The 25,680-nt window shown below is 41.5% G+C and overlaps 1 protein-coding gene across 1 annotated transcript in view; it reads right to left on the minus strand.

Annotated features, from left to right (window-relative positions):
* LOC308595973 (uncharacterized protein) overlaps positions 1–25,680 on the minus strand; it is a 30,549-nt gene that overhangs the window by 3,206 nt on the left and 1,663 nt on the right. The window lies entirely within an intron of this gene.

A 25,680-nucleotide genomic window follows, 5' to 3' on the forward strand; every position in this document is an offset into this window, starting at 1 on the left:
AATAATACTGCTCTGTATACAAAATAGCAACCTGAACAGAAGTGACAATGGCTTTCCATTGTTTGAGCAGAGCATTTGGGAGTTGTTTTCCAGCTCCAGGGCCTCTCTTCTGCATGGCAAGGTGAAGATGTCAATGGGATAGATTTAAAATGTGCAGGGACCACATCGTTTATAATATTTGCCAATTCTTGATTAAACAGATCGACATGACTCAGCTTTCAAGGTCAGTTAAATTTGATAAGGGTGGGAACAAAGGTGAGGAAGCTGCTCTCAGAGATAATCTGTAAGTAGTTCAAAGATGATTGGCCCTGATATTTTAAAAGGACACATCTTTGAACTTGAGAAGAAGGGGGGGGGGGAGCTAGTCTAGCCAAATAAATATTAGAGGAATTCAGCAAGTGTTTAAAAAGAATAAAAACTCTGATCCTGTCAATGAGTGGAAACACTAGACGTTCCTCGCAGGCACAAGCGGTTGTAGCCACAAGCCCTGTTATTGCTATTGTCAGGGTGAGGTCAGGGCTATAGAAGCAAAACTATACATAACAAGTGTCCACACACACAATAATACAAATGACAATAAAACCCAGAACTTTATAAAACTGCATATTAAATTCTCAAAGTTGCAATGTGCCATGCAAACAATGAATAACTATACCAATTACTGCAGAATACCAGAAAGAATCTGTTTTAACTAGATGTAGTCTCTATTGGATCTGTTTAACAAAGCTCTAATTCACTGGGGGAAATTCTTTTTATGTCGAGCCTGTATGGTACGAGTCGCAGGTTGTACTTTTGTTTGTGATTGTGACTCATTTGTGATTAACCAGAAAAGTAGTAAATTAATACCTTTCAGTGGTGCCTAGTGCCCATTGGGACAGGTAGGTAGAAAAGAGGGAGACTAACAGAAGTTGGAGCCAGCAGCAATCACAGGAACAGTCAACTAGTTCTAGCTTTGTCTCCTTCTTCCTCCCTGCTGAGTTGTGCAAAGGCACCACTGAGACTAAGGGTGGAGGAAGCTAACAGTCAAGGCCACTCCCTGGGCTGGCTAGGAGTAAGAAGGCAGGCAAGTGGGGGCTGGTTGAGGGCAAAACCACCATGTTTTCAGAGGTCTGTTTCACAAGAGGAAGGATTATCTTATCTCCATACAACTGGGTGACTTACATCTTGCCAGTATCTCTTACTGGAGTTCAACATGAAAAGAATTACAGGGTTCTACAAAACCATAGGTAGAAAGGTAAATGTAAAAGACCCCAGGACAGTTAAGTCCAGTCAATGGGTTGAGGTGCTCATCTCGCTTTCAGGCCAAGGGAGCTGGCATTTGTCCTCAGACAGCTTTCTGGGTCATGTGGTCAGCATGACCAAACCACTTCTGGTACAATGGAACACCGCGACGGAAACCAGAGTGCACAGAAATGCCGCTTCCCACCACAGTGGTACTATTTATCTACTTGCACTGGCGTGCATTCGAACTGCTAGGTTGGCAGGAGCTGGGACAGAGCAACAGGAGCTCACCCCATTGCAGGGATCTGACCTTCTGATCTTCAAGCCCAAGAATCTCAGTGGTTTAGACCACAGTGCTACCCACATCCCTTCCCAAATCTATAATAACATATAATAATATATAATACCAGAGAGAGAGAGAGAGAGAGAGAGAGAGAAAACCATACCAAAATCTAGAATAAGAGTATGTGTCTCCCAGTAGCTGAGAGCCAGAAGCAGCAAGCAAAATGTCCTGCTCTGATGACCAGGGAAAGGCAGAAGTTGACACACTGGGCCTTGCCAATACTAAGGCTTCATGCCTACCGATCACAGGAGCCAATGCTGGATCTTTACTCCCTCTTGCATTCATTAATCTACACCCCAGACTGACTTTCCTTATTTAAGCTCAGTTGTTCACAACAATATTCATCATTCCCCCCTTTTCTTTTAACTATTGTTATTTTCAGTTTTTAAAAGGGTGCGTTTCTGAAGGGGCAGGGAGAACACTGTGTTCATGATGCATAGGTGACTGTGTCAGGAGTGTACCTGTCTGGCAGAAGTGATTTATGCCTGTGACTGTAGTAGCTTAAATATCACAAATAAAGAAGCAGTGAGAGAGATGTTGGCATATTCTTGGCTCATGCGGGGCTACAAAACATGCGTTAAACTTGATAACAGCTTTCCAATTTGCTGGCTGCTCAAAAACGCTTGGGTTCAGCATGCTAGAGGCAAGAGTTTGCTGCTGCTGGGTTTTGGAGTACTGAAACAATCACAACATATTGAGACCGTTATGGGCAAACAGAGCGGAACCACCTAGACAACCTTTTAATAATTAAAATTTTCTGCTATTCTAAAAATCCTTCCAATCAGTACAACAGGGTCAGAACCTTATTCATGTCTCACATGTTGGAAATGGATTGGTAGTTTAAATGCCATTTGTAGAAAATCCTAATTAAAAACATTATGAAGATGACTTTCTACCCCTGTATGCCTGTGCTTAATGAAACATCTATGTCTGAATGTTTACTGGATAATCACATTTGTGTATGGACCATTTCATCAAACTGTTCTCTTTGTGTAAAACTTAGACATTAGAGCATTTGCATAGCTTCTTGCGGGCAACTCGGGGGTGCCAATGCTGGGCTTGAAGCAAAGCATCTGTTGGAGCCAGGATTTGTGGGCTGGTGTGGACAGCTACCAGAAGAACTAGAATGTGACAACAACTGATATATATTTTAGCTGTAGACTATCTCTCTGCCTATCATCAGCAAGTATGGAAACACAGCCACAATGATGAACTGTAGCTGAGTGTGGGGGTGCCTGCTTTAACTTCTTTCCCCTTGTTCTCAGCTGGCTTTGCTCCACATTTTGCTGTTGGTCCTGTTTCCACTTTGGCCTGCTGTTACCCCACTCCCTATTCCTTATGTTGTACTCAGTGCTGTTTAGTGCTGTTGCCAAAGTTTGTAATTCCTTGGCTCAGAATATGAAACCCAGAGCTTATCATGCTGACTGCCAATCCAAGGCTTTAGGACTCAAGATCGCTGCCAGCTTGGAGAAGAAATCCAAGCTGGAGAAGAACTCTTCTGTCCCTGCCAACTCAACTTATTCACTCACCCCTCATCCCTGTCCACCAGATTAGCACTTCACCCCTCCCCTTATGTGGCTGCTGTGGCAGCAGTGCACACAGCAGTGCACTGGCATGGCAGATCATGGCTATAGCAGCAAAACAGCTTTTGGAGACCTTTGGAAATTTAATTTTCCCAGGGTGCCAGGTGGACTGATGGTTGGGGAAATCATTATTGTATTAGAGTGCTCAGCACATGGGTCATCTGTGCAGCACATCATGGACAGAGGGAAGATGTAACTGCTGCTTCTGCCTCTGTCACCTTGACAACAGGCACTGGAATCAGGTAAGATGAAAGGGAGGGGAAAAGATGATGTCGTTATCACTCCGCCAACGTCAGGTAAAAAAGTTTGTTAAAGAGAGACTAGTGGCACATTGGAAGAGAGATGTGGATCCCAAGAAGATGAGGCTCAGAACTGAATAATGATGCAGGGAAATCTTGAGTATCAACTCAGAAATAAGATATTTTCATATTTTTAGGGTATCAGTTACTTGAGCACAATCCAAATCATGCTCTCTCTTTGCGTGCTACTTATTACTCATTTGGTCTGTTGCCTTATATTACTTCTACCGTAGGCACTTGTCACTCCTTCTTCTTCTTTTTAAATAATTTTTATAAAGTTTTCAAATTTTTTTGTTGATGTAGACCTTCCCATTGGCTAAAGATCCTGATAGGAATACATATATGGCCCCAATGGGGCTTCAACCTTTTCTTTTTTCTTTTGTTTCTTTCAGCCTAAAGAATGTGTTCATTTTCTTTTTTATCTTCATTCATTATTCATTCATTTTCTTTTTTCTTTTGTTTCTTTCAGCCTAATGTTGGTGTATGTTTTTCTCTCCTCACTTTCCCCTCTTAAAAATGCACTAGTGTTATCATTCTTCATGTTTTAGATCCCTTACGCCGGAGACACATGAAGTAAGTGCTCCATCTATGAAATGTTGGATGGCATAAAATTCTACACTTTCACTTAGTTGTACATTCTGACAACAGATCTGCTCGTTGCTGCTCACCCCTTCTGAACCATTGTGTCCAGTCCTGTTAAGTATGGAAGCTTTTCTCATTTCCCTTAATGTGGCATAGCAGTAGTTGATTGCTAGACAACCTTTTGATTTATTGGCACTAAACACACTGCAGCCACATGCAGATAAGGATGCTGGAGGATATTTTTCTTGGCTAATTATGATCTGTGATGCTCAGACGAATGTGGAGATTGGAATGTAATTACAATCAACCATTAGATTTCACACTTCTCTGGATTTTGAGATGCAGTTCTTGGTCCAGAAAATTATTAAAATGCATCGAGAAAAATGCGTTTGAAAATGCATAATTTGAGAGAAACTAATTAGGAAATGTGCAGTTTGTGAGAAAAAATTACATTTTTTTTAAAAAAACGAGCATTTATATAATATGAATTCTCATGCAGATTTAAAAAAAAAAAGCAGATTAGGGTGGAATGTCATGTGAAAGTGACATGAACTTGAAATCTGCATTTCTATGACTTACAAACAAAAGTAGGGACTAGTGGTAGTAATTGCTCATGTCATAAAGGTAGAGACTGGCATAATGATTGCTGATGTCATAAAAGTAGGGACTAGTGTAATGAGTGCTGAAATCATATAATGACAGAGTTGTAGTGGTCTTCTCCAATGCTGTTCCTTGGAAAAAAAGCCTTTGTGGCTAGGCATTGGGTAGGCATAGTCTTGGACAGAGGGGAGGCTGTAGCTTCTACCTGTCCCTCTGAAAATGGCATACCCTGTTAAAGGGCTTTAGGGGAGATGCTTCTGTCCAGACATCTAGGTGGGGACAAGGGGCCAAAGCACTCCCCAGGTGCAATCCAGCAGGGGAGTTACTCATTGCTGTAGGTCTGGAACGTCCTCACTTCTGATTGACCCCACCGTAAGTCCTTCTGGCAGGTGCGCCGGAAGTGTTGGGTTCTATCCAATGCCTATGCCCAACCTCTTACATCCATAAACAATAAGATTGTGGCCTGGTTTCACCCAAAACGCAAGTTGTCATGCCTCTTTCTTGGTGTTGGGAAGCTCAGGAGCTGGAGGGAAGGACTCCTTGCCACACAAAGAAGCATTTGTGGCCTTTGGTAAAAGGTCACAGCTCACCCAGAAGTGGCTGTTACCTTCCTCTGTGTCTCAACCTAGCAGTACATCTACCAGAGCAGTTCAGGAGGAAGGGAAGGTACACAGATGGACAGACTTCTTCATTCATAAACATGTGGAACAATGTTACAGAAGTTTTGTTTATCCCCAAACACAATGATGAAGGGAGGGTGAATTCACAATCATTTTTTTCTTCTAAAGTCAGTACAGTCCCAGCAGTTATGTATGAACACATTTACATATCCTGCCTTCCTCCAAGTATCTCCAAGGTTATGCTATCTTACCTTTGTAAAGCTGGATAGGACCAAACCTTTCTTTTACCAGTAGTGGTTTCAGGGAGTGATTTTCTTTGGGACTATGCTGCGGCGGGAGGGTTAAACTCCTCACTCTGTCTTCCCAAGGTGCAAATCCTGATTTGCATTTAAATCCTTTCCAGTTCAACTTGCCCAATGTTAATTGGAGGACTTATCAAACCCAACCCAATAACTAGTGCTATTCAGCATGCACACCCCCCCCCCGCAAAAAAACCCTCTGATTTTTCTTTGAATTATATCCTGCTTTTCCACGCAAAGCCCATCCAAAGTGTCAGGAGTGCCAGCTTGGCCCCACGACTGTGGGTGCCCGGGGCTGTGGGTGCCATGCAGCGTGCATGGCCCTGGCACTGAAATTTGTGGGTGCCCAGCCCCTTCATAGGGAATTTTGTGGGTGCCTGGGTACCCAGGGCCCCCGGGAGTTGGCAGCTATGCAAAGTGTCATACAACACACACACACACACCCTTACAATATAAAAATCTGTATCATTAAGCCCAAACATGAAACAAGTTCAAAACTCCAGGAACATAAAAATATAATAGCTTCTAGCAATCAGGGTGAAAAATTACTCAAGGAGGACCAATAGAGACAAACGACTCTTTCAGGCTTTCTCAAAAGCCTGAAGTGCTGCTGCCTGCTGTAGCTGTACTGGGAGGGTGTTCCACAGGTAGATACAAAGCTTGAAAAATTCCAGAAACACTTTTTTTGGGGGGGGAGAGAGAGACGGAGGGGTGAAGCAAAGTGCTTTTAGCAGTCACGTCCTAACAGAAGACTTGAGACTTGAAATCATTTATCATTTATATGGCTGGATAAAAAGTCATTAAAACCATAAAGGGAAATTATTGTATCAGTTGCCTATTGAATGCCACTTAATTAGCAAAAGACAGCAGTGCCTTATTGTGTGGTATAGTAAATGATTTGCCCTTGAAGAGAATCTCTGCCAGTAAACAAAGCTTGGATTGTTCAGTAATTTCTGTCCCCTGGAAGCCCTGGCAACACATATAGCATTAGTAATGATGCTATATATTTTTGGTTGATTACAAACGATATCGCAAGGCCCTAGTTGTACTCAGGGCTCTTGCATTGACTCTCATTTTAGCCCATTTTTTTTAAAAAAAATTCCTATAACTATCACATAATTTGTGCTCCACTTTCTTCCTTTATAATCAACCACATTTTCTATATGTATTGATCTGCCTTTATCTTCATGTTTATAATGATAGTGGTATCATTTTGAGAACCAGTTCAAGATTCTGTATTCTTTCATTTTTATTTGCTCAAATTAGTTGATGTTTGATGTAAACAGTTCCTTTTGCAACTAAATTTACCCCTTTGGCTTTATATTGTTTTTAGTTCTGTATACATGAATTCATCTGCAGTGTCTCATATACTACAGCTTCTAGGTTTGGCCGATTCTGCTATATAACTGGCAGTTTTTAAAAACAAAAACTATAAGGAAATTGTAAAACAAAAAAGAAGCTCTTAGCATGCATCAAATCAAGACATGTATGACCACAGCTAATAGTAGCTACTGTGAACTAGGAAGCCACCAGTTAGACACACATATCTGCCACAATCTCACTAGGTAATTTTAGGCAAGCTGCTATCTCTAACTACAGTCTTCACTGTACAAGATTTGAACTATTGACCAGCGTTCCAGAGGTGCTGTAAGGTTTACTGAGATATGTGTGAAGTGCTTTGAACACAAAATAAGGAAATATATACAGTGGTACCTCAGGTTAAGAACTTAATTCATTCTGGAAGTCCGTTCTTAACCTGAAGCACCACTTTAGCTAATGGGCCCTTCCGCTGCTGCCGCGCCACTGCCGTGCGATTTCTGTTCTCATCCTGAAGCAAAGTTCTTAACCCAAGGTACTATTTCTGGGTTAGCAGAGTCTGTAACCTGAAGTGTCTGTAACTTGAAGCGTCTGTAACCCGAGGTACCACTGTACATGCTAAGCAATATTAAACATGAGCTATGGCCATTTTGTTTCTGTTTCTTCTTCTTCTTCTTCTTCTTCTTCTTCTTCTTCTTCTTCTTCTTCTTCTTCTTCTTCTTCCTATTATGCAGCAGTAGTAATAGTAGAAGCAGCAGTAGTAGTTGTATTACAATTATTACAGTGGTACCTCGGGTTACAAACACTTCAGGTTACAAACTCAGCTAACCTGGAAGTAGTACCTCGGGTTGAGAACTTTGCCCCAGGATGAGAATGGAAATTGTGTGGCAGTGGGAGGCCCCATTAGCGAAAGCACGCCTCAGGTTAAGAACGGTTTCAGGTTTAGAACAGACCTCTGGAAGGAATTAAGTTCGTAACCCGAGGTACCACTGTATTTTGAATAGATAGGTCAAAAGATTAATGATCATTGGTCTATCTAGTCCAGTAATGTTTAACCTGGCTGGCAGCGGTTCTCCATAGTTTTCATTTTAACATTCTTTAACCAGAGATGCTGAGAATCAACACTTTTATAGTACTACCAGAGCTAAAGCCTTCCCCTCCTTCAAACTAAGGATGCACACAGCTTTAAACTAGGGGTTCAAAATCTTGAGCACCAGATCCAAAACAATCCTGAGCCAAGGCAAGATGACTAAAAGGGATTTGGGGCATGCCCAATGTGAAGAAGCAAGATCTCTGGGAGCCTGCATGGGTCAAAGCAGCGAGCCTTGAAGCACTTTGTGGTGCCTCAGTGATCCAGACATCCAAAAATGCCACAAAGTGTCTAATAAAATCAAAACTTTTACGATATGAGCGAAAAGTGTGAGGGGACAGAGGAGTGAGGGAGAGAGTATATTTGCAAAATGAAAACTTAAAGCTCTAGTGTAAGGCAAATGTCAGGATCAGGAGGTGAGAGGGGGAGTTTGTTTGACAGCAACAGGTCCAGCTTTTAATCAGAGGGAACAATCTTACCAGAATGTCAGTCAGTGTGGAGCTTACTTGATCATTGAGAGGGGGCCAACTTTGTTTTTCCAGTAAACATTTCTCCACCAATCTGCAGCCACCCCAGCTACCCACACTTCCTGTTATGAAAAAGTTCTGTGAATATGTGTGAATCAACTAATAGAAAAGTGAAAAGCTAGGGCTGTGAGATAAACTGGCAGCGAAGCTGTTCTAATGCCTTTAATCCATAAAATTAGAGGTATTTTTGGCAATTAATTATTTTTAATTTAGAGGAAACTTTGTGGGTCTCTTACAAGTCCTGCTTTAAGAATCCCAGTTGTCATGATTGCATTCTGGATTGCAAGAGCAGTCCCCTTAGTGGCAAGGCACAGAAGTTTAGAGGTTTGTTTTTTTAACAGAAAGTCAAGTGCCTGAATCCAATTACAGTTGCGTAGGGTTTATTTTTCGCAACATTTCACCTAAAGGTCTTAAAATGCAAGGATCTGATGAAAAGCATCAGGACAAAATTCTAAATTAGTGCTGCAAGAGGAAATAATTAGCGCTTTTCGATTTGCAGATCAAATTTAAGTAGCCATCTGCTTTGACAAACACACAAATTCAGATTTTCTCTCTGAACTAAATCTAGGACCTAAAATGACATTTTTAAATGCTGGTAGAGATTAAGCCAGTACCGTTTATTTTATTTTTTTGTAAGGACTTATTATTGGCCATGAGACCTAAGTGGGAAAGTCTATTAAGATGTCTACATAAGAGGGTAAATTCAGTTTGCTGCAGTATCTGTTATCCATCTAACCTAAAAGACACACACACACACACACACACACACACACACACACACACACTAAAATGAAGATCAAAGTAAGAGTGTGATTGGAGATCTGATTGAACTGGTGTCAACAGGTTAAGTAACCATAACATTATTTTATTTATTTTTCTGGGAAATCTCTTTGCTTGCTCTTTAGCCAAAGGGCGCACAGAGCAACCCACAAAGATTTAAAAGCAATAAAGGAACAATAAAATTGGATCAATAAAAATGAACAAAGCAGCCAGAGCATATGAGTGCCAGGCCAGGTTAAAAGAGTGGTTTACAAACATAAAGACCCGAAAAGGCCTAGACAGATAAAAAAGTATTTACCTGGCATCAAAAGGACATCACATTCATCACCTGGCAACCCTTCATGGGGAGAGCATTCCACGGTTGGGGTGCTATCTTTGGATCTCACCTCAGCGTCTCAGTTGAGTCCTTCCTTCCCTGTGTGACAACCTTTCAAAAGCATGGTTGCTTGCAGATTTATACTGGCATGACCACAGGACTTGAATCCCTCTCTATATGACTGCTGGCCATTCCACAGTTAAGACCATATTCATGGAGGACAATCTTACTTGGCTACAAGTGATCACTGAAGCAGCAACACTTGTCTCAAACTCCAGTTTCTCAAAGGTTTTCTTCTTCAATGGAAGAGGTTTCTGTTTTCCTACCTCATTCTCAAGGGACATTAGAATTCCTGTAGAATTATTTTAGGTTATTGAAGGCTGCAGGGTTTTGAACTTCTCACTGAGAGGTGGCTGAGGTGTTGTTGTTTTGTGTGTGTCCCATCGAGCCAATTTCAGGGTCACAGTGAGGGAGGCAGAGAAGGGAAGACTTGTTCTCTGGTGCACCGATGGACAGAACTAATGTGTGGAAATTGCATGCAAGCAGATTTCAGTTACACATTAGGCAATATTTCCTAAAGATGTTTGACTGTGTGACTGACTGCCAGTCATGTGGTGGGTTCTCCTTTGCTGGAAATATTTAAAGCAAAGGATAGATGTATGGACATTTGTCAGGAATTCTGCAATTGTACCCTGCATTGAAGATCATGCACTCCTGAGCAGGGACTAGACTAGATGTCCTTCACAAGGTCCCTTCCAGATCAGTGAGTCTTCTTCCTCACCTGTGCTGGTGTGTGTGATATTTTCTCTTCATGAGTCATGAGGCTTGGAGGGAGATAAGAGATGAGCTGCAATCAATGAGGATTAAGGAATGAGCCACTCTGAATAATAGAGGTTTACTTTGGTGCTATTTGGGCTAAAGTGCATAAAGACAAGCAGTTAACAGAGACTGAATAAAGTGAAAATGTCAAATTGTCAATCAAACCCTGCTACAAGACATCCATCCACAAGTTCTCGGCCTCATTGAGCAAACTGTTCAAATTATTTAACCCAAACCTCAGCAGACTAAATCCTGTTTTAGAGGCCCTCTTTTCCCTGTGTGCTAGGTAGCCAGCTCCTTTACATTGTAATGAATCTCAGAAACTTTTCATTTTTGTTGAGGGCTATTACCATGCATAATGCATGTTAAGCTTTATGAGCGCAGGGGTGGAAGAGAAAGTCTCCCGTTTAGCGCTAAAGACAAGCTAGGGAAGAAGGTGGCATCAGAAAGTACTGTTATGTTGATGCAGTGTGCAACAGGGCTTTGAAACAGACTCACCAAATCCTGGATCCTGAACTGAATTAGACCTGCAGGCCTCCTTCTCCCCCTCATGGCTGAATGTTTCATCAGAGTTTCATTAGGCTGGGTAAGCCCTGGATTGTCCTGCTTTGAATTCACACTGCTTGAATTGGATCAGACCCTCAGTCAGACTGAAGGAGTCTTGCACAGCTCTAGCATGCAACACAAAGAAGTTAAAGTTGAATCCAAAATGTACTTACTCATTGAATCACAAACCTGTTTTATATTTATTACTGACTGAACAATTCTCCATATTGTTGCTGGCACGCATGTACAAGCATGCAGCTCACACACACAAGGGTCAACAGAGGTCAAGTCTTTCTTTGAGAGAGTTCTAGTTGAACACTAGCAGAAACCCTATAAAGATTATCTTCCACTTGCTGTATAATTACTATTACCTTTTCTGCTGCAGCTCCAGTGCCCCATCCCATCCCAGCTCAGGAAGGTCCCTCAGTCCTCTGGAGATGCTTCCTGGGGCGGTATGAGGGAAGAGTTGATGGGAAAATGCACTTCTGTGAGCTTCCTTCAGCTTGCAGGTGTCAGTATCCAAGCCTATGGGATGAGGACCTCCCCTATCATTCATATTCCCTGTTGCCAAGTTGGATCTAGATGGACATATAGTGGTGCCCCACAAGACGAATGCCTCGCAAGACGGAAAACCCGCTAGACGAAAGGGTTTTCCGTTTTGGAGGTGCTTCGCAAAACGAATTTCCTATGGGCTTGATTCGCAAGACGAAAATGTCTTGCGAGTTCCTGCGGGGTTTTTTTCCTCCTCCCCCCTTTTCCCCAAGCCGCTAAGCCGCTTAACAGCTGATCCGCTAAGCCACTTAACAGCTGATCCGCTAAGCCGCTAATCAGCTGATCCGCTAAGGCCGCTAAGCCGCTAATAGCGCTAATCCGCTAATCCGCTAATGGGCTTGCTTCGCAAGACGAAGAAACCGCAAGATGAAGAGACTCGCGGAACGGATTCTTTTCATCTTGCGAGGCACCACTGTATTTAGAGTAGACCATTGAAACCAGTGGTACTTAAGCCCAACTTGATTAATTTCATCAGGTCTACTCCAAGCATGTCCAAGTCTGGATCCAATTTATTTACTTTGCTGAGGAACACCAGTGGAAGAGAGTCCTGCTTGTGGGCTTCTCATAGGCATCTGGTCAGTTGCTGTGTACAGAATATTGGACAAGATGGGTCTTTGGTCTGAGAGCCAGTGTGGCGTAGTGGTTAAGAGTGGTGGACTTGTAATCTGGTGAACCGGGTTCAATTCCCCGCTCCTCCACATGCAGCTGCTAGTTACACTTCTCTGAAGTCTCTCAGCCTCACTCACCTCACAGAGTGTTTGTTGTGGGAGAGGAAGAGGAAGGAGATTGTTAGCCGCTTTGAGACTCCTTAGGGTAGTGATAAAGTGGGATATCAAATCCAAACTCTTCTTCTTCATCTTTTCTGGTAGGGCTTTTCATCTTTTCTTCTCACCTAACTAAAGTTTGTGGCTATCACTACTCTTACTGACAAGGTGAATCTAACTCTAAAACAATGCTGGACCAAGTGTTCACTGGAAAGCATTAGAAACTCAGGCTTGCCATATTTCCTGAATTCAAATTCTTCCTGATGTGACTGTGTCACAATCTCTTTCTCTCTCTCTGTGTACTATTATTTCAAAGTTCCAGACTTCTTTTAAAAACATGCTTGTGTTATATTTCTTTCCTGCACCATACCTCAAGCTGAATATGTAATGTGCTACTGAACTTTTGGATCTGAAAGTAGTTCCCAAAACTTTAACGTACAGTCTTGGTTTTATTCTGAGTTAAGAGGAGCAAAGGATGGACAGGGTATAGTGAACTGAAATAACATTGGTGAAGACACTGGGGAAATTAGGAGAGAAGATGAAAAAACCCACTTTGCTTATATCAGTTTTGTTTTCAAATGAAATTTGGAAGTTACATATTTTGTTTTCTGATGGATCTTCTGAAGTTAAATGACAACACCATAAAGGTGGTAACGCTTGATCAAGGATGTGAGAGCTAATGGAAGTCTGTTCTTTCACATGCTATGGGAGGATCATTTTGTTGAATGTCATATTTTGAAAGACCATTTGTAATAGGATTTTGTATCAAATATATAAATTATAGCTGGAGACTCACAGCACACTCTATTCTTGTTCAGTAAAATGCATTGAAGTATCAGAGGGATTTAGTGTGAACTGTAATAAACATTATATGGATGATACATTTAAAATCCATTTAAGAGCTTCACGCTTGGATTTAATGTGGTCAGTGGACCATAGCATCTCTTTTAGCTGAGCCTTTGCAGTTTTTTGGAGGGTGATCAATTTTAAAAGGGTATTAAGAAAGTTTTGATTCACAAAGCACTGGCTGAAATAATAGGAACTTTAATAGTCTGGGAAAAGTTCAATTTTATTTTTAAACTGATGCTCATCTCATTACTGAGCATGCAAAATAGCAGTATAAAGAGAGAGAGAAAATCAGAATTCTATCTTTGATGTCTGCCCCGCCATATTTTTTTTTGCATCTGTTTTCAAGTTAAAGCATTGTGTGGCACTTTGAAAAAGGGATTCAGTGTCTGGAAAAGGAAGCAAACCATGGAGAATATGGATAAGTTAGTTAGAATGGTTTTTTACTGCTGGTTTATGCTTGAGCAGCCAAGTTTGGGATTCTCACACCAGCCCCATCTGCTGAATTGCTCAGCCCAGACTTTCACAACCTTGTACCCTCTAGCTGTTTTGGAATCCAACTCCTATCATCTCCAGCCAGCGTGGTAAATGGTCAGGAATGTGAGTATTGTAGTCCAAAACAGCTGGAGGGCATGAGGTTGGGGCAATCTGGGTCAGCCTTATAGGTCCATAATGACCCTGCTAGATTCCAGGCATGGGAAAAGAGCCATAGGTAAGAATTCAATGTAGCACTTTGGCACTTGATCATTAGCGCAAGCATTTCAGCTTGCCGAAGTGGAATTACCCATCCTCTCTTCTCTCCCATCCACTGCTCTGAAGGTTCTCCTGGCCCCCCCTGAGCCAATATGGGGGTGTGGGAGAGGAGATGGAGAAGAAGTCCGGTTGTACTAGCGGAATTTATTACACAGGCTTCTGCTAATGGGACTTGTTAGTATTATTTGTTGCCATGTATGCTTCTTCTGCTTTTATTGGGCACATGTATAGTAGAAACCACTAAGTGGGGAGGTAGATAGAGATTTATAAAATTTATAAAAGTATGCATGGTGCAGAGTAAGGAGAGGGAGAGAGCAAGAGAGAAAGAGATCAAGAGAGATCGAGATCCCATAGAACACTAGAACTCTGGGTGATTCAATGAAATTGACTGGCACTAGATTTAAGATAGACAAACAATTCCCACCACCACCCGCCCTTCACTGAATGGATATTTCATTTCTGAATTGGGTGATGGTCACTGGTTAGATGGCTTTAAAAGGAGATTAGACAAGCCCTCAAGTTTGATTAAAAGGAGATTAGACAAGCCCTCAAGTTTGCACTTTACAAGCCTGGTAGATGAAGGGAATGCAGTGGATGTAGCCTACCTTGATTTCAGCAAGGCATTCGACAAGGTGCCCCATGATATTCTTGTAAAGAAGCTGGTAAAATGCGGTCTTGACTATGCTACCACTCAGTGGATTTGTAACTGGCTGACTGACCGAACCCAAAGGGTGCTCATCAATGGTTCCTCTTCATCCTGGAGAAGAGTGACTAGTGGGGTGCCACAGGGTTCTGTCTTGGGCCCGGTCTTATTCAACATCTTTATTAATGACTTGGATGATGGACTCAAGGGCATCCTGATCAAATTTGCAGATGACACCAAACTGGGAGGGGTGGCTAACACCCCAGAGGACAGGATCACACTTCAAAACGACCTTGGCAGATTAGAGAACTGGGCCAAAACAAACAAGATGAACTTTAACAGGGAGAAATGTAAAGTATTGCACTTGGGCAAAAAAAATGAGAGGCACAAATACAAGATGGGGGACACCTGGCTTGAGAGCAGTACATGTGAAAAGGATCTAGGAGTCTTGGTTGACCACAAACTTGACATGAGCCAACAGTGTGACGCGGCAGCTAAAAAAGCCAATGCAATTCTGGGCTGCATCAATAGGAGTATAGCATCTAGATCAAGGGAAGTAATAGTGCCACTGTATTCTGCTCTGGTCAGACCTCACCTGGAGTACTGTGTCCAGTTCTGGGCACCACAGTTCAAGAAGGACACTGACAAACTGGAACGTGTCCAGAGGAGGGCAACCAAAATGGTCAAAGGCCTGGAAACGATGCCTTATGAGGAACGGCTAAGGGAGCTGGGCATGTTTAGCCTGGAGAAGAGGAGGTTAAGGGGTGATATGATAGCCATGTTCAAATATATAAAAGGATGTCATATAGAGGAGGGAGAAAGATTGTTTTCTGCTGCTCCAGAGAAGCGGACACAGAGCAATGGATCCAAACTACAAGAAAGAAGATTCCACCTAAACATTAGGAAGAACTTCCTGACAGTAAGAGCTGTTCGACAGTGGAATTTGCTGCCAAGGAGTGTGGTGGAGTCTCCTACTTTGGAGGTCTTTAAGCAGAGGCTTGACAACCATATGTCAGGAGTGCTCTGATGGTGTTTCCTGCTTGGCAGGGGGTTGGACTCGATGGCCCTTGTGGTCTATTCCAACTCTATGATTCTATGATTCATGAGTGCTTTGAATGCATGTGGGTAGAAATGTGCATCCGTCCTCCGACATCCCTGCTCGCTCTGGGTCACTGCATCATCAGGGTACTTGACTGCGGTTTCAAAGTGTGTCCAGCCAAACACCTTCCTGCTCAGTTTGGGAAGGTCAGGGATGAAGTGGGCATATACAAGATGTGTAGAGATGTTGGAGCAGTGCCAGTGTGTACATCTGTTTTTCATACATACTTTATGCCCAAGCATCATTAATTCTTTTTTTTTTTTACAAAAAAGGCTATGAGTAAGAATGAGGAACTTCTGCTCTCCCACTCAGATGTTGTTGGACTTAATCTCCCATCAACCCTGGTCAGCACAGCCAATGGTCAAGGGTGATGGGAACTGGTGCCCAGTAACATCTAGAGGGCCATAGGTTTTCCCATCATGGCTTTTTGTTTGTTTCATAAAATTTACACACCACTAGATCATCAAAAACCTCCAGGTGGTTTACAAAGAGAGTAAAGCAATAAAATTATTGGTGAAAACAGTTAAATGCAACTATTCAGAACATCCTCAAAAAAATAAAACAAGAGATAAACTAAAAACAGATTAAAGCACATGTCAACATTCTACGCATCTGGGTAGGCTTGTCTAAACAAAAATGTTTAGCAGGTCAATTAAAGAGTGATGGTTTGCTAGTGAATTCCAGCTGCTGTGGATCAACAGTGAAAGATGGCTATTGCCTTTATGCCCTGCCTGTGTGTTCCCAGAAACCTCTGTCTGTCCATTAAGTGAAACAGGATGCTCAGCTAGCTGGACCTTTAGTCTGTCCCACTAGGAATTGTGAAAGTGATATCTGAATATTGTTTTTGGTGTGTTTGAGAGCCACACCAAATACCTTTTTATTCCATATTATTAGCAAAGAAGAGTAATGTCCGTTTTGGTTAAGAGTCAAAAGGTCCCCATATTGTGCATTCATTTGTTTGGGGATAATTAGTTTGGACTCACTCAATTCATTCAATCAATCAATCAATTGCCTTGGGGGGAAGGGATGATAAAAAATAATATACAGGATCAGCTAACTATGCTTTCCAGTAAAGTTACATTGTTCAGGTTCTCCTGAATTCCCTTGCCTTTCAAAAATGATTTTGCTGTATATTCAGTCTAATATAGCCAGCAACAACAAAAATCTTAATTTAACTTAGCAAATGGGAGCAAGCAGAAATGAATCTGTTATTTCATGGTCTCTGCTTTGTTGCACATATATTAAATGCATGAACTGTGCACTGCTAGAAATGAAGAACAGAATTATTTTCTATACTTGGGAATTGATAACAGGTAAATTACCCTGGGTAATTTAAAGTTTTCTCCCTTCAGCTGGGTGGTTAGTACGTCATCATTTCAAAATAGATTTCTTTGGTAATAATTCTCTGAATGCAGGGAGCTGAACAGCTCATTATGTTACACAGCACAAGTTCTTGTACCAAGGCTATATCTCTCCATCTAGCTACCTTGCAATTATTATTTGTTCCCTTTAATTTGTAATGTGCTCTACAATCTTTCATTGTGTCCACCCTCACAACATAAGAAGAACTACAATTAGTTCAGTTTAACTGGTGGGGAACTAAAACTAATAGATGTCCTGCCCAGGGCCCAGAGGTAATGGTAGCCCTCAGGTTTGTATACCATCTCAAGTACACAATGTTATGTTATGGACTGAATTGGGTGGCAGTATTTATATATCACAGTTTTATTCTGCCTGTCCTCCAAAGGGCTGAACATGGTCTGCCTTGGACTATCCTGTTTTATACCCATTAAACCTGGTAGGTAGGTAGGTTAAACACAGATACTATCATTATTATTAAATAATAATATAGCACGATTTAGTGCATAGCACTTTACAGAGTACAAGATTGTAGGTCCCTTCCCTGAGGACAATAATAGAGGAAAGGCTGAATAGGAATTATTGTGTCCTTGGCCATAGTTAAGGGTTAGTTGCAATGCAACACGGAATTGACAAGGTTGAGCCACTGGTCTAATGGAAAAGGTGGGTTTTGAGGAAGAATCTGGAGAAAATGAAAAGGTGGCAGCACACAGGGGTGCTGTGAGGCAGTTCCAATGGAAAGGGCAGAATCTTTGGAGGCAACAGGAAATATTTTGATGGTGGATGGTGATGAGGCAAACTCCACATGCAGGGTTGTGCTGGGCTGTGAAGGCAGAGAGAGACAGGGGCAGGTTACAGAGGGCTTTGAAGACAACAGCAAGAAGTTTGTACTGGATCCAGAAGTGAACAGGAAGCAAGTGTTAGGATTTAAGGAAGGGTGTCACATGATCAGAGCAATATGAGAGGTGAATGACTTTTGCAGCAGAGCTAAAGACTAATATTGGTGGAACCATAGAAAACCCAAGAAGACTTCAGTTGTCTAGATGAGTGAGGACCAAGTCACAGACATACTGCACTTTTCTTTGCAGAGTAGGCATAGAGGAGGAGACATATTTTTGCAATGTTTCAAAGAGAGAAATGGCATTACTTGATAGCAGGCTGAATATGGGAACAAAGGAGAGAGCAAGAGCAAAAGAGTGAAAGCGCAATGAAAAATACAGTGGTACCTCAGGTTAAGTACTTAATTCATTCCGGAGGTCCGTACTTAACCTGAAACGGTTCTTAACCTGATGCACCACTTTAGCTAATGGGGCCTCCTGCTGCCGCCGTGCCGCCGGAGCACGATTTCTGTTCTCATCCTGAAGCAAAGTTCTTAACCTGAAGCACTATTTCTGGGTTAGCGGAGTCTGTAACCTGAAGCGTATGTAACCTGAAGCGTATGTAACCTGAGGTACCACTGTAAAGCCAAGACTATGTGCCTGTTTAAGATGATGAATGGCAACAACTTCAATGGATCAGGAGAATGAACAAGGAAAGGAAGGCTTGACATGGAAAATAAGAAGTAGGGTCTTGGACATATTGAGATACTGACATTCTGTGGGGAGGATGGATGGATGATTCTACTTTGAAGCTGGAGATTGGCCTTTGGATTTATAAACACCTAAAACTTTACAAAATGTTATGTTTTGTTTATCAAATTAATCTTTGCTTTCTGAATAAATGTCAGAATGCTCTTGTTTAACTTATGTGTACGCATCTTCAGGTCAATTCTAAAGAACAGGTGTTTTTAAAAAAAGCCTTCCAAAGTGCAGATTGTGGAGAAAACAGATTTAATGTTTATAAAAGAGGAAAGTTTCCAGCGGATCACAACACACACACACCTGCCTGCTTATTTCCCTTGATATACTTAACCTTGTAACGTATGCCCATCTGGATAATTGCTGTACGTAGTGTTCAAATATATATGCTGTTCAATTCTAAAGAAATAAATTAATGCAATTAAAAGGGAAAGCTGGTGAGAACGGGTGCTATTTAGCAGCACAGAAACAGATTTTTGTCCAACATTCATCTTGTAGTCCACTGATGCAGGTATATTAATTTGTATCTGGGGTGCAATAAAACAGACTGAGAGTTGATGGGAAAGTTAAGTTTTTAAAAAGACCACATGAGAATTGCACCAGCTACATGTGTATCTGAACCAAATCCCGTAACAAGTGCTTTTTTTCTGAGGGGATGCAGGGGTACACAAACCCCTAAATTTTTTGTGAATCTAAGTTTGGCCCCATTGAGGGGCAATATTTCAATATGAATAAGAAAATGTGAGTACCTAAACATTTTTTTAAAGAAAAAAAGCACTGCCTGTAACATTACATCATGATCTTGCAAGAGGCTTAATAACCCCAACAGAAGGGTTATTAAATGGTTTTCGGCAGCTGCATAAAATATTTTTGTTTATGCAAGCCCATCCAGACACATAGAAGTTACATGTGTAACTTGTATATAGGTACAGTCGATTTTGATTATCCTTTGAATATTTTTAAATACCTGTTTCAAACTGTCTTTTAATCAAGAATTTGAGTGTATATCTGTGTGAGCCACTCAGAAGCTTTCTTACAATCAAGCAGCATATAAGTTTTGGTAAATCAATTGTTGACCTAGAGGCATTCTGGGTAAATGAATATAGAAGTGGATTGAATTTCACTGACCGCAGAGAATGCCAAGCTGCTCCTTTAATAGATGATAGATGATAGATAGATAGATGATAGATAGATAGATAGATAGATAGATAGATAGATAGATAGATAGATAGATATAGATAGATGATAGATAGATAGATAGATAGATAGATAGATAGATAGATAGATAGATGATAGATAGATAGATAGATAGATAGATAGATAGATAGATAGATAATAGATAGATAGATAGATAGATAGATAGATAGATAGATAGATGATAGATAGATAGATAGATGATAGATAGACAGATGATAGATAGAGGTTGCAGCAACTAGTGTCAGCCATAGTGTGCTCATGGCAGGTGCTAATGCTGCGTCTGTTGGTCACTTCCACCCCCACCCACAGCCATCTGCTTGTCTTTCCCAGTTGCTTGGGAGTGAGTGGGTTATGAGGGCCCAGACATGCACAGCCCTAAGAGTGACACTGCTAGTATCATTATTTGATCATGCTAATTAGCTGATAGCTGAGTCATCGCTGCACATTATTTAAGGGGCATATAAGAAAGGTTTTCATTTTCTTTTGTAAAGCTGCTGCCTATCACTTTGGGAAGGTCAGTTCTCTTCATAACATTTCGAGCAGCCAGTCCTTCCAAATGAAGCACTCAAACAAGATAGTCACTTTAAAAGTATTCGCCCGTATAGTTTAACATTTACAGCTCTCCCTGCAATGACATTCCTGGATCTTTTCAAGAGCAATGCCCCCCGCTCCACTCCACTAATTGCATCATAGAATGGAACGGTTTTGATTAGGCTGGCTTGGAACAGTTTCGGATAACTTATTTACTAATTTGAACATACTTCTTATTAATGTAATCTCAAAATTAATGTGCAGAAGCTTGTATGGTTACTAGCAGCAAGCTAAAATGCATGATAATGCAATGCATATTTCTTTCTGACCGTTGTGCTAAAAACACACTTATTTCACATACACATGCACCCCCGTGAAAAAGTCTGCTTGCATTTAAGAGGACATTAGAAAAGCCTGTCTCCATCAACAGCAAATTAGTTGGCTCACATACTTCAATCATTCCTGATGTTTCTCCTGACAATAGCTTGGATTGTCACTATGAAGCCTATACATTTGATTATTTGGATACTTGTCATGCATAACCGGAGGGCGGTTGTTTAAAAAAAGGGAAAGAAACCCACAACCCAACAGGATTAATCAAAGCAGGATTATAATTTTCTGCAACACCTGTTTCAACCAGCTGCCTCTGCTTCTACAGCCTGTTTCTCAGAGTCTTCCCAAATTACAAAATAAAGTAATCTGGAAATCAGCAGAGAATTCTGTGTCCTTTAATTTGTGTGGAAGAAAAGTGGTTGAAGATGGAAGCGACTGAAAAGTCTTTGGCTTTGCTCAGGTTTTGGTCTCTTAAGAAAAAAACAACAATTCGATAAAATGAAGTATATAATATCTATTGGTTGCTTGTTTAGTGCTATTTAACGTAATCAGTACTTTCCACCCAGTCTGTCATTTTGCACTAATTTGTAAGCCTGTGGTTCTGTGCTCGGTTAATGCAGAATTAAATACAACTGACTGAATCTTGGGAATATGCAATGGGACACTGGATTGCAGCCAAAGGTTTTGTTAGCATGTTGCGGTGAAGGATAAAGAATCACTGGGAATGAAATCTAGTGGGACCTACATTAATTTGTTCCCTCCATGTGTGAATTATTGTGTAGGGGGGGCTATTTACTAGGTGCACAACAGCTCTGGACTGAATGTTGAGGTGAATTGGATTGATTCATGGTGATTTATCCTTCCCTGAATTGGATTGATTCAAAATGCTCACTGCCAGATCAGTGCCCCTACAAAGCCTCATGCCATCCTGTCAGCACTCTTGAGGGCAGCCTCACCTATTGGATGATGTCTCTTCCCAACACAACGCTGGAAATCTAACCCAGCCAATGCGAAGCAGCCAGTGTTTTTAAAAATGTACAAGCTGGAATTCACACCACTCCTATATGCATGAATTGTTACAAATTGTGCTAAGGTGACACCAAAAAGATGATGAACAGTTGGCTGCAATGTATTAAACGTAACACATTCTGAACCAGATTCCTTATGAACACATATTCACTGTGCATCAAAAATACTCAACAAGAATAGCGCTTCCACTGTCTGTCCCTGTTTCTTCTACTGTGCTTTCCCAAGTGTCTTCTCCCTGTTCATGTGCATCTTCTTTTCCTTCAAGTCCCTCCTGAAGATACCACCTTGCCCTATCAAGGCCTTTCTCTGTACTTGAGCATACAAATGCTGTAAGTGTGAATGTTTTGCTGGGATGCAACATGAGCGGGGGGTGGGTGCATGATGTGGGGGGCTGGAAAAAAAGCAGGCTCCCTGATAAGGTGAATAATTCCTTGGGCAAGAAAAAGCAACTAACAAATTTAATAAATAATAGCAAATTAAAGGCTAAACTCACAGATGAAGCAGTTTCAATAGATACTGACAGTATTGACTCCAGTTTGTTGCTTGTGGGGGAAAAAGCCCTTCCTTGAGTAGCCCCAGCTCCTCATTACTAATGTTGCTGCCCATTTGCTTGCTCTGTTCCTTTGGGATCAATCTGCATCACATTGCATGAGTTGAGGGCAAGGTGCATGGAGACTCCTTCTCCATTCCTGCTTTTAAAGGAAAAGGATAAGATTCTGAAGAGTCAAATGTCATTTCTCTTTTATTAAGCCAGTTTCTATGTTTTCAATCACTGCACAGTTTAAGGCACATAATATGATGGCTGCTTTGCTTTGCATTGCCATGCAAGTAAGTTTACCGTTAAAGGTATTTCCCCTCCCACATTACAAGATGAGACATTTCATTTTTTTGAAATGAATAAATGCTCTTTAAAAAGTTATTTCACTAAGAAAAAATGTCTTCCAGAAGTACAGAAACATTAGTCAGTGGCCGATTAAAAAAAAAAAAAAGGAACGAGAGACACATGAATAAGCTTGTGTAAATGACAAATATCTACCCTTATGAAATCGAAAGGTACAGAGTAATCATTTCATGAATGTCACACAACAAATTTTCATTAGGGATTTTCTGAACTGCATCCCAAAGAATAATTTATCCTGAGCAGATTGTGAATCTCTTAAATGTGGGTATTTGTCCAGGATCCAAAACTCTGCAGTCCTAATATGTGAATGCCATTTGTTTTCTGCCCAAAGTGCTCTCTAGTACAGCTACTTTCCAGAGAAGTTGGATGAACTGCAGGATGGACACAATCCAGAAGAAAAAGTTGGGTTTGCTTTGAAGTAAATTGGATTTAAGAGTTTCATGATATACTATTTGTTTCACTGACTCTCAGGCATGTCTAACTTTGCAATGGATCTAGTAGCAACAGTAAAAGGCAGTATCAATAATGGATTACAATAATGCACCAAAGATTGTTTGGAGCCAGTATGGTGTAATGGTTAGACTGCTGGACAACAACTGGGAAGACCCCAATTCAGATCTCATCTCAGCCACAATGCTCACTAGGTGACCTTGGACCAGCAATCCTTTCTTAGGCACACAAAGTTGCTGTGGGGGCAAAATTGGGGAAGGACAGAAGCATGTATTCTGGCTTTAGGTCCTTGGAGGAAATGTCTGTTTGCAGGAATTAATAAGTTTCAGCTGGTTCAAAATGCAGCAGAAAATTTTTCTTTGGACCCATTTTTTAAAAGCACATGATTTTTATACAAACAACACTGGTGCCTTGGCTGCTTCCACTAGAATCAAAGTGCTGATAATGATTTTTTAACCCCTGTATGGAATAAGGATACATTGGAACAAGGAGATCATTGGTAGAATCCAACATGAATATTCATTCCACCAGGAAAATATTTCTGTTTGCACTGTGGAATGTTCTTGTCCTCTCACCCCTCTGCACACTCCTTCCCCATCTCCAAATTTCTGGAGCAGATTTGTATAGGGTGCAGGGAAGATGGGGGCAGTCCCATTGCAAAAGCAGAAATCCTTACACCGGTGGGACACAGCGTTTGAATACCCCCATTTTCATCTCATAGAATCCTTTGGGTCTACAGAATCTTATTAATAAGATTTTCAGCATGTCCCATGATAAGGAATAAGGGACCTTCTCTGTTGTGGCACTCAAATTATGGAATTGCCTGCCCTGGGAGATCTGCTTAGTCCTGTCTTTGTTGTTCTTCCACTCTCCTTTGAAGACTTTCCCTCTTTTGGCTGGTCTTTGGCCTGATTCTGTCTCTGAGTGGTGTGAGATACTGTGGGTTCCAGGAGCTTACACAGGATTTGGTTTCCTTGGAATAGGGGACAGCAGAGACTGTGGTGTCTTTATGATATATGGTTTCTTTACACATACATGCATCCTGATGGAGGGGCTCACAGCATCAAGAACCCAAGAGGGTCTTGCTTCTCCCTTAGCTGCAGCCTTGGATTCAAGCAGAAGTCAAGCATATCTCTCTCTCTCTGGCTTCTGCCTGCTTCTAGCATCTCCTTTAAACACCCCTCAACTCTCAACTCTGGCCTTTGTCTTTGTAACAGACAGTTGAAGATTGGGGAGTGGGCACCCACTTGCCCTCTGGCACAGAGCCACTCCCCTTGTTACTTTAATGGCTCATACTTAGACCATTACCATTAAACTTGTTCAGCTATTCCAGCAATTCGATCCTGGTTGGATCCAAGAATTAGAAGCAATTTAGGCATATAGCCTACCACTCCTCCAACTCATAACAAGATAGTTTACATTTGATCCCAGAATGTTCATTCCCTTCTCCTCCTATCATCCTCATGGCCATAGTTTATAGGCTAGCCTGGTGTTTTTCTATCTATCTATCTTCCTTCTTTCAATCACTCTACTTCTTGGACACTGCAGAATAGTTATTTGTAGCTGAAACCGTGAAACCTGTGACACTCTTTATAGCAGCATTACCGAGCACAATGATCAAGGTGCCACCAGATGCTATCGTGAATTTTCTTTGTAGGGCATTTGGAAAGGTTAGGGTCCTCATCATAATTCATCGCTTTATTTGTATGCCATAACATTGTGTCCCAAGCCGTTGCATCTGATGGGCAGCCCCATTCAGAATCTCCTATGACTCCTAAATTATAAATATTAGCATTTCTGAGGAACTATCTTGCATCCAACAATATGCCACTTTTTTAAGGCATGCAGAATATTTACAGCAGTAACCTGGTTTGCTATGGTGTCTGGAAATATTGCTTCATATGCTAAACAGTTGCATGGCACTTTTCGGTAAAGACAGCAGTCAGAAGGGTAACTGATAAACAAGAAGCCACACAGATATTGTGTATTTTCTGACTGAGGGCCAGGATTTATAAGGGTGCAGATGTGGATTGTGAGAGAGCAGCGCTGAGCTGACTGCAGGGCTCCTGAACACGCTGCTTTGTTACTCATGTCACGATCTGTTCAGGTGAAGTAAACTGAGGGGAGCAGGTGCAGGAGGTTGATGGGCCAAGAAGGAATGCTGTGCCCAGAATACATTATGAGGCACCGAGCAGCTGTTTATGAGAAACAGAGTTTTGTTTTTTTCCAGTGAGAACTTTCATAAGCATTCCTGTCAGGGCTGAGTCTGTGTGGCTATCCCAGCATTCGTTGTTCTCCTCAGCATAACTTTTTATGTACAATAAAGAAAGCTGTTTTTTCTAGCTGGGAGCACCACGAACGAGAACATCCTGAGAAGAGATGTGATACATTTGTATTCTGTACAGATCTCTGTGCTGCCGCCGAGACTCGTGGCCTCCAATTTCCTCTCAGATTTGCGGAGCTTTTATGCGAGGATACTGAGCGCATGGGGTGGGATGTACAGCAGATAAAGGGCACTATTTAAAATGGCAGCCTGAGAGGTTTCTGGTCATGTGTTAGAGGTTCAGAGCACTGGTTGAAACTCTGAGGCAGTTGTGAAGTGTATATTTTAGCATACGATTCTACTGTAGAAATAAGACAAGTGTAAAGACTCAGAGCCACAGCACTGCAAATCAAAATTCCAATAGCTGTCAAGGCAGTTTTG

The sequence above is a fragment of the Podarcis bocagei genome, assembly GCF_964188305.1.
Source record: "Podarcis bocagei genome assembly, chromosome: 1".
In the NCBI taxonomy this organism is placed as follows: domain Eukaryota; kingdom Metazoa; phylum Chordata; class Lepidosauria; order Squamata; family Lacertidae; genus Podarcis; species Podarcis bocagei.